Here is a 12,293-nt window from a genome sequence, read left to right as displayed (position 1 = left end):
GGTCCAGGAGGATTCCGGAAGGAGTGACCTGCCGGCTTCCTCGCGACGAGATCATACCGGTGCCCGAACCCGGTGAACGAGTTGTCTTTCTTGCTCACTTTGAGCGCGGCTTCGGCCTTCCGGCCTCTGATTTCTTCCGGCGATTCCTTGATTTTTATCAACTTCAACCTCACCATCTCCCTGGCAACGCCATCTTCTACCTCTCTTGCTATGCCACCTTCATGGAGGCTTATATCGGCATTCGTCCCACTCGTGAGACGTTTGCCCGCTTCTTTGCTCTTCGGATCAACTCCGTTCAGGGCAAGGACATTCCTAAACCCAAACCCCCCGTTCAATGCGGGTCTTGCATCATCGGCTCCCGTCAAGGGAGCCCTTTCTTCAAGTTCTCCGGTCTCGAGTCATGCCGGCTATGGCAAGGGACCTTTTTCTACGTGAAGAACAAGGGCGCCGCAGACCTTATCAACCTGCCGCCTTTCAATCCGGCGCCGCCCACGAGGGCTAACTGGAGCTACAATCCGAAGGAGTCTCACATAGAGACCAACCGGATTATACGCTTTATGAGGCAATTGATGAAGGACACCAACATCTGCTCAGATGATATCATCTGCGCCTTTATCTCGCGCCGGGTGCTTCCGCTCAAGCGCCGCGCGCACAAGATGAGCGAGATGTACGGTCCCGGTGATCCTACAAAGATCACCGGAATTCCTCTTAGCAAGAAGGACGTTGTCCTCAAGGCCGGCCAGATCTGTCAGACCGCCATGCCGGAGGATTGGGAATGGGGCCTTCGGCCTCTCAGTTCCACTAACCCCCCGACCCAAGATGTAAGAAGTTACGCAACTCGGGTCGGCGTACCGGTAACTTTTGCATTGTGATTAACCCCTTTTTATTTTTCTTGTTCTTTCAGGCCAAGGACCGTTTCCCCGGCATCGAGTCTGACCGACGAGGGCCTCCCCAGAAGCGAGGTTTGTACAAGTTTGACCCCGACCCCGTCATTCATTGGAGGGATCTGAAGATGGGCAGGACCCCAGCCTCGCGCCTTGGCAAGTCTCCGCCGGAACCCGCTGGTTCGTCTGACGACCTGACCTTGCTTGAGGTAGCTTCTCTATTCGATCTCTCATATTTCACTGTCATTGTTCCTCTGTAGATCCTCCCTCAACCAACATCAACCCACAGGTTCACGAGCATGCCACCCCGCTGCAGGCCGAGGTAGGCCAGGAGTTCCTGGACAAACTCGTCGTCGGGGGCAAGAAGAACAAGACCCCGGCGTCGGATGCCGAGCCAAGTCAAGCCCCTCCTTCCAAACGCTTCCGGACCGAACCTTTCGCGGGGAAGCAAGTAGGCACGAGGCGCTACAAGGGCAAGCAGATGCCCACTTCCTCCGGGTAAGCCACGTTCCTTTGCTCGTTTCGTTTTTGCAAAGTTCTTTTCCGGTTGCCTCTTTTCCAATTCTTTCTTTTTCTCTCTTTCAGCCCTGCGCTCAAGCTTGGGCCCAGGTCTGAGGGCTCTGCCGGCTCCGCGGGGGCCTCAACTCCTCCTCCTCGTTCAAGTCCGACACCATCTGGTGCCGGCAACATCTCTGCCTCCCCTCCGGGGGGCACTACAAGTTCGGGGCGCGCGGCCCCTAAATCTCCTGACCACCGCGCGGAGGAGGATCTTACCTCCCCTCCGGAAACCCAAGATACCGGCGCCAGCAACATCGGCGCCGAAGAAGAAGCTGCCGGGCGGGCGGAACCTTTGGTTTCTCCCGTCCAGAAAGAAAAGAAGAAGAAGAAGAAGAAGAAGAGTTTACGCTCTTCCCCCTCCAAGGCCGTGCCGGAAACTTCCGTGCCGGCAACCTCCACCTCAGCGCCAGAAGCTTCAGTGCCTGGCGCCACACCAACACCGCCACCGGAAACCTCTGTTCCTGAGGCGACCGGTACCATGCCAGCACCTCCGCCGAGCCAAGGGCCTCCCGCGACTACACCCAAGCCACCGCCGGCGGCCCCCAAGACCACTCAGCGCCTCAAGCCGGGGGAGTCTCGTGGCAAGGCTGTGGACGGCAGCGCCTCAAGCGGCTCGCGGTCCTTGGTGCTGCACGTCGGGCCTGCCGCCGCTGCGGTCCCGGAGAAACCTTCCGGCCTCCTGGGCCGGATTGTTGAGCTCAAGCGCGAGGGCAAGGAGCTGGGGCACCTTCTCCCCTACGCTCAGAAATGGAATGCCGCGGACATCTCCGGCGCCACGAAGGGCTTGGGGAAGGACCGCCTTCCGGCGCCGGATCCGGCTGGGCCGCGGTCCACTGAAGAACACTTCATGCGGCTCAAGCGAGCCGTGAAGGAGTTCGACAGTGCCTGGTACGATGCCACCAGCAATGTCGTGGTAAGTTTCTCCAATCCTCTTGTAAATTTTGCTGATGCCGGTTTGTTTCTTTCCGGATCTTGTCTATCCTCCCAGTCCCCGAGTTTTGTGTTGAGAGCGCAGCTCTTAGCGCGAAACTTAACTAGAAACGCGCAAAACCGGCATAGCCAGTCCCCGAGTTTCGGGTTAAGATCCTTGTTTTTCCTTTCTCACAATTATCTTCCTTTGAATAGAGCACCGCTGATGCCCGGAAGCTGCTCTTTGAGGAGCTTCTGTGGGAGCACCGGGATCTTGCCGAGGCCCACAGCCACTGCCAAGGTTTGTTTTCTTTTTCTTCTTCCGGCATCTTTTCACCGGAAACTTTTCTCCTTTCTTTGTTATTTACTAGCTTTTCACATAACAGCTATTCCGGAAGCCTCCCTTGAGGCTCTCAAGGTCCAGGTTGCCGCACTCCAAGGTATCCTTTTTGCTTTCCGGTTAACCTGCTTTCTCTGCGTTGTATTAGTGCAATTTTGCTAACACTTGCTTTCCGGCCCTCAGAGGAGAAGGACAAGCTTGCTCGGAAGCATCAGGAGGAGCTGGACACCCAGGAGACCCGCTACGGGGAGCTCAAGCGCCAGTACATCCAGCTTGGCCTTGACCATGCTAACGCATTGAAAGCTGCGGAGTCTGCTGCCGAGGCCAGGCTTCAGGAGGCGCTGGAGGATGCCACCAATGCCAGCGTGGTGCTGCAGGCCGAGCTGGAGGAGGCCGCCAAAGCGCAGAAAGCAGCCGAGGGCAAGGCCGCCAAGGCGCATAAAGCAGCCGCGGAGAAGGCCGCCAAGGCACAGAAGGCAGCTGAAGACAAGGTGGCGCGGCTGGAGGCGGAACAGAAGGAGTACGACCTTCTGGTCAGGCGTGCTGACGCGCTTGCCCTTCGTATGTTTTTCTTTTCCCTTTTCCGGTTCCTGCTTATAAGCTTATTTGTTCCGGTAACATGCACTTAGCTTCTTTTCTTTGTCTTGCAGGGCTTTTTCCGGACTCCCAGGCGCATGCTGCGAAGAAGGTCGAAGAGCACCGGGTTGCCCAAGGGCGTACAGACTTGGCCGCTGCCTGGGATCCCTATGAACACCTGGTTGCGCTGAGCTCGCGGGTCTCCCACATGCGCTGCGTGGACCGGAACGTCTGCGACATTCCGGAGGTGGCCGCCCAGCTCTTCGGGACTCTCTCGGCCCGGAGAAGTGGTGCCGGATACCTTCTCCCTCATCGGCGACCGCACGAAGGTGCCGGCCGAAGGATCCGGGAGTGGCAGTGTTCCGCTGCCCGTGCTGGAGCAGACTCAGCGCTTCGCGTTGCCTGCTCCTGGTACCCAGAGCTGGATCTGGATGCCCTCGTTGGCGTGCGCGAAGGAGCTCCCACCGATTTGGACCCAGTCCTTACCGCCAAGCGGCAAGACTGCGCGTACCACATCGCGGAGTATGTCGAAATGCGCACCTTCATCCCACCCCTCCGAGACGTCAAGGACTACCTCGGCGATGAGGAAGAAGAAGACGGAGGCGAAGATGAAGGTGCCGAGGACGCGCCCCCGGAAGCTCTTGAGGCCGGCGCTGCTCCCCCTGAAGCCCCTGCTGTTTGACTTATGCTTGAATGATGCCTGTAATATGCTTGTCCTGTTGTTCTCAAAACAATGCCCGTTAAATTCTACCCCGGTATGCCGGGGTTTATGATGTAAGGTAAAACTTAAGCTCTATTTTGGCTGTGGTACAACTTATGCCGGTGTCTTGCACACCGGTAACTTATTAAGTTATGTTGGTTTGTGACTAGCATTTTGCTTATCGGTTTGATTTTGGTCTTGCACTGCAATGATTCCGAAATTGTTTCCGCATCCAATTCGATGCACACTTGGCTCTTTTGCTTTGGCTCTGCCTACCTTCTCTGGGTTTGTGACGAGGCATATCTTGTGGCGGTGGCATCATTGCATTGCCCCCTTGTCCTTGGGTGTCTTTTACCGCTCCTTTTTGCATCAAGTACTTGGTCCAGGTGCAATCTTTTGTCAAGTGGTTTGACGGGTGAGCCGGATTCGGCGTGTGCCACCGGCAAGGTTGATCCATGGCAGCTTCCATGGTGTACTTCACGGGTTCTTGCCAGTTCTTTTTACGGCCCCGGGGTTTCTTTTCGACCCACTGTTTCTTAGGACCTGCCCATGGCTGCGATCCGGTTCTTTGCCTCCGGCTGCCGCTGGCATCAGAGTTTTCTTGCACAGCAGCAACTTGCTGCGAGCCATACCTTCGATCCGGGAAATCTTCCCTTCTTTTGTTGTTCCGGTTATCCCGGTATTGCTGCTGAGGCGGGTTTGACTGTTCCGGCTCAGCTTGTATCGCCGGTTGCATTGGGTCTCCCAACGCATAGTTTTCCGCCACACGCATCATTTCCGCCAACGTTGTTGGCATGTTCCTCTGCAGCCTTTGCCACAAAGGCGAACCTCGCCGGCATCCTTGGCTAAACCAAGCAATGGCCTGTGCTTCTATCACTCCTTCACAAGAGTTTCTAGTGGAGTTCCACCGGGTCAAGTAATCCCGGTCTGTTTCTTGCGGGCGCTGCACGCACAAAGCGAGCTGCTGAGGCCTATTTGGCCTTTTGTAGGTGCTGCTGAAGTTGCTCACGAAAGCTTCCTCAAAGTCCAACCAGCCATTTATGCTTCCTTCCGGCAAGTTGTTCAGCCAGATTCTTGCCGGTCCTACCAGAAACGTTGGCACGATTCTCACGGCCCAACGCCGGTTTCCTCCTCCGGCTATGACACCTCCGCCACCGGCAACGTATACCGCGGTCACGTAATCCGCGAGCCAGTCTTCCGGCTTAGTGGTGCCATCGTATGTTTTGGTGTCACGGGGCAAGCGAAAGTTGCGAACTGGTGGTTGCTCTTTCATGATCCTTGGGCCAAAGCACTTCGGACCCGGAGGACCCTCTGCCTCAATCATTTCAGACAGGTACACTCTGTCCAGATGGTGCCTCGCATCCCGTTCCGGTAAGTTTCTTTCTCCCAACCGCTCTCCCAAAGGTTTTCGGTAGGCGGTGAGTCTTGTTGAATCAGCTTCATCGTAATGTTCCGGTATCGCGGCCCTTGCCTGCCGGTACCTTGGTGGAGGCATCTCCTCATCATCATACGCTGCCCTTGCAGCCGGATAGTTTTGCCCGGTTTCGTGCCTACCGGCATGATTGTTTCCGGCATAGCCTACCTTGGCGTTGCCTCGTTCTGCCCCTTGGCTTTTTCTACCGGCATCGTGTTGCCCGGCTTGTTGTTTACCGGCAAGGACCGGATCGTACACAGTCATCTGCTGTGCGTTCACCTCTTTTTCTCTTCTTACGTCCGGATGGGGGACGAGGCCTGCCCATGGGACTTGCTTCCGGCATTCTTTGTTGAACGCGCGGATTTCGAGGCCATAGCCTTGTTCGGCTTAGCCAGCTGCTCGGCGTTCTGTTGCTCTACGGTATCTAGCAGCTCTCGACACGCTCTTGTTGTTTTGCCAAAGCCTCTCCGGTAGCGAGTCACACGGATCTACGGCAGCCTTAGCAGCTTTTATGGTTTTATCCGAGACTCTTGTACTTAGGTTTCTCTACGATGCTAGCGAGACGCAGAGGTACTCTTGCCGGTAAGAACTTCCTTACGCAAATCCTGATCTAGATTGCGAGCCTTAAGCCGGTTCTCCGGTATCCTAGCAGCATGAGCGCTAACAGAAGCAAAGCCATGGGCAGCGTTATACTCACGTACGGTTAGGTTCAGCTCGCGCTGCGCCCTGACGACGTCCTTGCCGCTCTCGAGTATCTTCTGGCGTTGCGCCTCCAGCTCCGCCTGAGCCGTTGTCGGGTCGATGTTCTGTGCGATGGGCGTTGCCAGCACGTTCATCGCCGCTTGGAGAGGTGTTGCCGGTGGTGCGGAAGACGCTCCCGGTGCGCCGGTGTCGCGCTCCAGCGGTGGCTTGGCCGCACGGGTCGCGGCCGCACGACCGGCAACTTCGTCCGCGGCCTCCTTGCCCGCGCCGGCTGCGCCGGCCATCATTACCTCGACGGCTGCCGGCGGCGCGGCCAGCATAGAGCCACCTTGGCGGGTCCGGTGCCACCAGCACCGGCGAGAGGCGCTGGCGCACGGGGACGGTGCCGAAGTAGACGCGGTGGCTGCCGAACTCGATGATGCGGCCGTTCTTGGGGAAGATGCCGCCGTTGGCGAAGCAGCCCGCGTTGTCGTTGATGAAGTCGATGGAGTAGAAGCGCTGGACGAGCGCAGACACTGTCCGCTCGTCGGCGACCTCGAGGATGCCCGCCCGAATATGTACTCCAGCAAGCGCCACTTCAGGCCCCACGGTGGGCGCCAACTATCGTCGTGGTGAACAAACAGATGCCATAGGATGGCTTAGGTTGTGGCCGAATGGACGCAAGAGGATTCGGGGGAGGGTTTATGATTAGATGGGATGAACTTCCGGATGGTTTCCTCAAGAACTTAGCCAAGGCTAGAGGTTGAAGAAGAAAGACATAAGGAAGAACTCGCTCTAGATCATCTTCTCTATTGATCTCAACAGATTACAAGTTCTCAGTACAAGTGTTCTTCTAACCCTAGGTCTCTTCGTGCGTCTGCCCGTAAGAAGGGCTGCCCCCTCTCCTTATATAGGGGAGAGGGTGGCTTACAGGGCAAGAAACCCTAATGGCATCTTTGACTAGACAAACTACTTTATAAAGCTACTTTAATCATAGATGACACCGGAGTCTTCTTTAATCAAGGATGCTGACGTCCTCCGGCTTCTTTGACCGTCATCCTTCTCTTTATCGTCAGCCCTTCGTTTAAAGTTACTTTGCTTAGCTCATCCTTGTCTTCTAGCTCTGGAGAGAATCTTTGACCAGTCCCGCCGACATGCTCTTCCTTCCGGTAGCCCGGTATCTTCTTATCCGGTTCCGGCATACCCCTCTTGGAGATACCGGCTTAGCCTCACTTTGCCTAATTCCTATCTTTACGTTCCGGTACGAACATTAAACTGGTATCTTGATGGCTCAAACCATCCGGTTTGGCATGCCTTTGGCATACCGGGGGTCATCCCCCCAACAGAGAGGCTTGATAACTTTTAGCCAAAAAAAAGTTTGTCGAAACATATTAACATGGGTGCTAGTTTTGAAGATCTCGTCGAGACGGATTTTATTGGTGAAAGCGAATCTTAATTTGAAGTTGTCGTTTGAAAGTTAAAATGTTTTGAATTTTCAAATTTGGAAAAGATTTCGCTGACATCAGCAAATTCGTCTCTTTGTGCATGAATGCAGAACTTTTCCTCAGTAGCCTGGATCAGGTTGATAATTTTATACGTTTACCGTTGATCACTCAAGTACGGAGGGTTGATTATTCAAATAGAAAGGGTTGATAACTTGTAGCCCGAAAAAAAGTTTCTCGAAACATATTAACATGGGTGCTAGTTTTGAAGATCTCGTCGAGACAGACTCATAGGTGAAAACAGATTTTAAATCGGAGTTGTCGTTTGTGAGATAAAACGTTTTGAATTTTCGAATTTGAAAAGATTCTCGCTTACGCCATCAGATTTGTTCTTTTTACATGCATGCAGACGTCTAACCTGCACGTGGTCCACAACGTGCTAATAAATTCCGTCACGTAACTTACCAGGAAAGAGAAAACACGTTTTCTTCCAAATTTGGGTTGTCGGAAACTGATCGCTCCCTAAGCTCCTGGCGCTCGAGCTAGCTAGGGCAGCCCCCTATTGGCATGGTTAAGAGTATCTCCAGACTTCCAAACCGTTCTCTAAACGGTATCGGATTAAGCGATTGGGGACGTGTTTCTTTCGTGTCACGTTTAGGTGACGTCGCTCCCAGCCGCGTCCCCCAAACGCCGTCCCCAAACATTAAAATACTTTTTTTTGGTTTTTACATTTTTATTTCAATAAAGAGAAGAACTATTCCACAAACTAATACATAATTGGGAACGTGGTTTACACGAAGACATAATTTGGAACATGGTTTTCCACAAACTAATACATAGTTTGAACCATGATTGACACAAATATAAAATATTGCAAAAGAATTAAACCTAACTAGACCGGGCATCAAAGGTTTCGTGTGTTCGCTGCCAAGAAAGAACACTCAAGGGCACACATAGTCACCCAAACTGGAAAATCCAGTTGGTGAGGGTGCCCCTGTTGGTTCTTCCAAGGAAGAACATCCAGAAACCTGCGTGCATATATTCGCTGCGAAGAAATAACACTCTTCAGTCGTCGTCCTCGTCGGTGTTGTCGCCGTGGTAGTTCCGGCGGCAACGCGTCTCGTCGAACACCTTGACGCTCATGTCCCTGTCGCCAAAGTAGAAGAACACGAGCACGAAGCCGGCTTCGAGGCGGTGGTAGCGCGCGAACTTCTCCCAGCCGATGTGGAGGTACATCTTGCCGCGCGCGTCATAGGTCACGTTGACGATCCACCGGTACCAGCCGCAGTCATCCTCCCACAGATGCAGCGAGCGCGGGCGCTCGTCACCGGCGACGAAGTCGGCGAAGGTGTCCGGCAGCCTTTGGATGCCGTGTGGGTTGCCCTTGAGGACGACGATGAACTCGAACAGCATGGGCCCCTCCTCGTCCTGAATGTCCGACGATGAGGACGACGACGGCGTCGCAGGCGACGGCGAGCGTGCAGCTCTGTCGCGGCCACGACCACGGCTGCGGGCTTGGCCTCCGCCTCTACCAGCCATGGCGTCGACTCTTGAGATGGTGGCGGCTAGGCTTGGGGAGAGAGGCGATAGGGTTTGTGTGTGAGAGGGACGATGAGAAGCGGCCCTTATTATAGGCCGGAGGGAGGCGGGGATCGGTGGCGCTCATTAACGCTGGCATGCAGAGCTAGGCGCGACGAGACGCTTCGCTGCGCCTCTGTGAGAAGTGCACCGTCGCTGCGCGCCAATAACTTCCGTCACGAGGTAGGCGACGGTTAGGTTAAAATTCAATGTGTCACTGACGGATCGGCCCCGCCACTCCCCGCGTCGCTTTTCGGTGTGTCCGGCGTCCCCGGTGCCTCCCCTATGTGGCGGGGACGGGCTCGGGACGCGCCGGACAAAAAGTGGCTTTGGGGGACGCAGCTGGGAACGTTTTTTTGTCCGGCGCGCCCCAATTCGCTTTTCGGGACGGTTTGGGGGACGCGACTAAAGATGCTCTAATAGACATCGCTTAGGAGAAAACGTTTTTGGGTGGCGGCACATTATAAACCGAGGTGGTGTATTATTTTGGAGTTTTTCGGTTTTATGAATATTCTAGAAGGTTCTAGTCTGAATTTGTTCGGTTTTAAAAATTGCTTATTTTTAAAAAAATTATTCAAATTTCAATTTTGCTTAGATTCAAAATTTGTTAAAAATTATGTTTTGCTTAGATTCGAATTTTGTTCAAAATTAATTTTTGCTCATATTCTAATTTTATTCAAGATCAAAATTTGCTCAAATTTTAAATTTGTTCAAATATATTTTTTGCTCAGATTAGGAATTTGAAATTTTGCTCAGATTTGAAATTTTGCTCAAATTCGAAAAATACAAAAAAAGGTTGTCGAATCGTGTAAGATTCGATTTCTTTTTTCAAAATTAATTTTTGCTCATATTCAAATTTTGTTCAAAATCAAAATTTGCTCAAATTTGATATTTTTCAAAATATTTTTTTGAGGAATTTGAAATTTTTCTCAGATTCGAAATTTTTTCAAAATCATTTTCTGCTTGGATTCGAAAAATACAAAAACAAATTTTGTTCATATTAAAACAAATTTTGAACGGAGAAACTTTTTTCAAAACAAAATTTCAAATCTAAGCTAAATTTGATTTTGAAATTTTTGTTGAATCTGAGCAAAAAAATATTTTTGGAAAAATTTCGAATCTAAGCAAAATATGATTTTGAACAAATTTCAAATCTGAGCAAAATTTGAATTTGTAAATTTTTAAATGAGCAATGTTTAATAACCAGCCGAAAACTGGTCAAAAACCGAACAAATTCGGATTGGAACCTTATAGAATATTCGTAAAACCAGAAAACCGAAACAATACACCGGATCTGTTTAACGGGGCGCGGCCCAAAAACGTTTGCTCCAAAGCGATGCCTATTAACAGACGCCAAGAGGCGATGAATAGGTTTTGCCAGCATAGGTGCGCCCGAATTACGAACGGGGGCTTCGTGGGTAGAATTACGAAGAGTAAAGTCTATTTTAAACCTTAAAGTGTCTAAATTAAACCCTGTACTCCTTATCCTGGAAATCAGCACCCTGTAGTTAGCAATCCCGGCTAAGCTCAACCCTCTATCAACTTGGACTAGTTTGTCACACCGGGTAAGCTAACTAGCTACAAAGAAATTACTTGCTCTCACTCTTCAGTGCTTGGAAATTATTGTTGTTACTATTCAGCGAGTGACACTCATTCACTGGCTGCTGACACGGTGGCCGGGGTGGTTTTGCAGCACGAGCTGACGGTGGTGGAGGCGGACGGCAACCCGGTGGAGCCGTTCAAGGTGACTGACATCGACATCTACTCCGGCGAGAGCTACTCCGCCCTGCTCACGACCAACCATACGCCGAACTTCTACAGGCCGGGAGCTTTCTGGATCTCCGTGGGCGTGAGAGGGCGGCACACCGGCACCCCAAGACGCCGCCGGCCACCGCGTCCTGAGATACACCCACAACAAGTTCGACTGGCCGGGCAGCGCGCCGCCGGAGGCTCCGGCGTGGGACGACTGACGACATCGAGCGCAGCAAGAGCTTCACCTACAGGATCCAAGCCCTGAGGAACGCCACCACAAGGACACGTCCGGCGACGTCGGCGGCGCTGAACCGGATGATCGTGATGCTGAACACGATGGTGGGCGGGCACGTGAGGTGGGCGATCAACAACGTCTCCCTGACGCTGCTGGCCACCCCGTACCTGGGTGCTTACTTCTACGGCCTCCAGGGCAGCGTCTTCGATGCGGCGGGCGAGGCGCCGGACGGGCTCTCGAGTCCCCGAGGGTTACAACGTGAGCCGGCCGCCGGGGGAGAAAGGGGTACGCGGCAACGCTGCGCGACCGGGTGTACGAGCTGCCGCACGGCGCGCCGGTGGATGTGGTGCTGCATAACGGGGACATGATGAAGGAGAAGTCGAGCGAGACGCACCCGTGATACCTGCACGGGCACGACTTCTGGGTGCTCGGCAACGGCAATGGGCGTTACAACGCCGGGAAGGACTTGGCGAGGTTCAACACGGAGGAGGACCTGCCGCTGCGGAACACGGCGGTGGTGTTCCGGCACCGGTGGACGGCGCTGCGGTTCGTGGTGGACAACACCGACGCCCCGGCGTTCCACTGCCACATCGAGCCGCATCTCCACATGAGCATATGGGCGCCATCTTCATCGAATGGGTCGACAAGATGCGCGAGCTCAACGTACCCAGGGAGGCTATGATGTGCGGGGTGATCAGGACGTCCGCCGCAGTGCTGACACCCGCTGCGCCGCGGTGCTGACATGGAGGCCATCTTTGTCATCCAGTGTAAGGATTAATCCAGGTCGGGATCGTTGCGCCAAACTAGTCTAAACTGGATCAGGGTCTAGATTGACCGGGATTGAGAAGTCTAGGGTGGTGATTACTGGGATTAGAAGTTCAAGGTTTGATCTGCACACCCTACATGAGTTAAAGGTTTAAAACAGACTTTACTCCTCATTCTAGATTAGAAGTCTAGTGGAGGTTGATAATATGGGCCAATTCATGTGGCCCAGTATAAGTCGATTTGGACCTACTGACACGTTCGAGGCTGAAATAGTAGTAGCTTGCAGTTGCATGCAAAGATGCTTCGTCGTTCTAAAAAAAGGACAAAGATGCTACGCCTCCACTATTATTTTCGAGAAAACTGTATACAATTTTAGTGGTTTTTGTCTAATTCAACCTCCACTATTATTTTTGAGAAAATTCAACTTCCACCATTTTTTAGCAAATAAACTTCCGCCAT

General features: G+C 53.0%; 1 pseudogene; it reads left to right on the top strand.

Moving 5' to 3' along the window:
- The first annotated feature begins 1,920 nt into the window (after positions 1-1,920).
- On the top strand, positions 1,921-11,810 carry LOC124673628 (annotated as a pseudogene).
- The last annotated feature ends 483 nt before the right edge of the window (positions 11,811-12,293 follow it).

The sequence above is a fragment of the Lolium rigidum genome, chromosome 7 (assembly GCF_022539505.1).
Source record: "Lolium rigidum isolate FL_2022 chromosome 7, APGP_CSIRO_Lrig_0.1, whole genome shotgun sequence".
Classification (NCBI taxonomy): Eukaryota; Viridiplantae; Streptophyta; class Magnoliopsida; order Poales; family Poaceae; genus Lolium; species Lolium rigidum.
The sequence above is the reverse complement of the archived record's forward strand: the minus strand, read 5'-3'. Positions and strand labels throughout refer to the sequence as shown.